General features: G+C 32.3%; 1 long non-coding RNA gene across 1 annotated transcript; it reads right to left on the reverse strand.

Annotated features, from left to right (window-relative positions):
• Window positions 1-375: 375 nt before the first annotated feature.
• LOC109591610 (uncharacterized) lies at window positions 376-906 on the reverse strand. The gene is made up of 3 exons (XR_002189899.1): window positions 768-906; window positions 622-716; window positions 376-485 (listed from the first exon to the last, which is right to left on the reverse strand). It is a non-coding gene; the product is annotated as an uncharacterized LOC109591610 (long non-coding RNA).
• Window positions 907-1,331: the final 425 nt, after the last annotated feature.

The following is a 1,331-nucleotide window of genomic DNA, read 5'->3' on the forward strand; positions in this document are numbered from 1 at the left end:
TTTTCGGAAGCTTAGAAAGCATCCTGAGGATCTAATGGGGTCTAGTAGTCACCTGAAAGATTGCTATCAAGAAATACAGAGCGGTTTTCTGGTACCAAGCCTTTTTCTATCTTTTCTCCATTGCTGCCAATGGAAAGTTGACGTCCAATGAACTAATTTTTTTTCTTGAAAGTTATTACGGTATGCAATGAATACATTTATTTTGCAATGAATATACTTAGCATGCATATCCTCTATAACTTTATTTGCCAATTTTTTCCAGTTGATTGTGCTGGAGTTACATGTATGCATGAATTTCATAGATTCATTTTCATGCATTTGCCAATTACGTGCTACGCAGAATATGTCAGCTTAACTTAGAAGGTGAATGCATTATAAGATATAAAATAAACATAGACAATAACTAACCTTTCTGTGTCTTCTTGATGTCAGATGCTTGAGATGCCATGTATATAGAGGCAGCAGCAACAGATAGATAAACTCGTCTAAAATTTAATAAATACATGAAGTAATGTATTAACACTCCATATTAACACAGAAATAATGTAATCAATGCTGGTGAAGTAATCAGTAAAGATAATAATCATGACATTTCTGCTATGACTTAAACCTTAAACATACCCTGGAGCAAGATCAAGCTCAACAGCTTTCTGTGCAATAAAGCTAGCTGCTTTCTGGACTGGTAATGGCAGACCAAGATTAGTACAATACCTTGACTGTATAAATAATGATAAATAAATGAATTAAAATTATTTCTATTCACTAACCATAAAGTCAGTAGTTGATACAGTATTCATTGCTGGGTTTGCTGCTTGACGAATAAGTTTGAAGCATCTTCCTATTTCTTTCTTTGAATGACGTGATACAGCACATATTTCTGTGTGGAAATAAAAAAACGAATAAAAAGTGTTACAATGTGTACTGTACGACTTTTGGTTACATTAAATTTCAAAAATTACATTACTGAAGTTACAAAAAACTAAAGTAAGTCACCACAAAATTTGAGCACTTGTCTTTGAAAATATAAAATTTTAAACATTCAAAAATTTAAGGTATCTTAAAGCACGTTACTTTCATGGTTTTGGGGCATACCAGAAAATTAACAGTTTAAAACCCACAAAATCATCAAAGTGTCATCCTCTTAATTAAACACCACAAATTGCTCTACCACATAATCTGGGTTTCCTACAAAGCATGCTAAGTGAGCTAAAAGCATGCTTTATGAGCTGACAATTAGCCTAATAGCATATAGAGCAACTTTAACAATCTAAATTTGATTGAAATGAGCTCAAATTTGATATACATGTATTATCTTAGCCATTTCTGACAAA

This window comes from Amphimedon queenslandica, unplaced genomic scaffold, assembly GCF_000090795.2.
Source record: "Amphimedon queenslandica unplaced genomic scaffold, v1.1 AMPQUscaffold_7705_Cont20346, whole genome shotgun sequence".
In the NCBI taxonomy this organism is placed as follows: Eukaryota; Metazoa; Porifera; class Demospongiae; order Haplosclerida; family Niphatidae; genus Amphimedon; species Amphimedon queenslandica.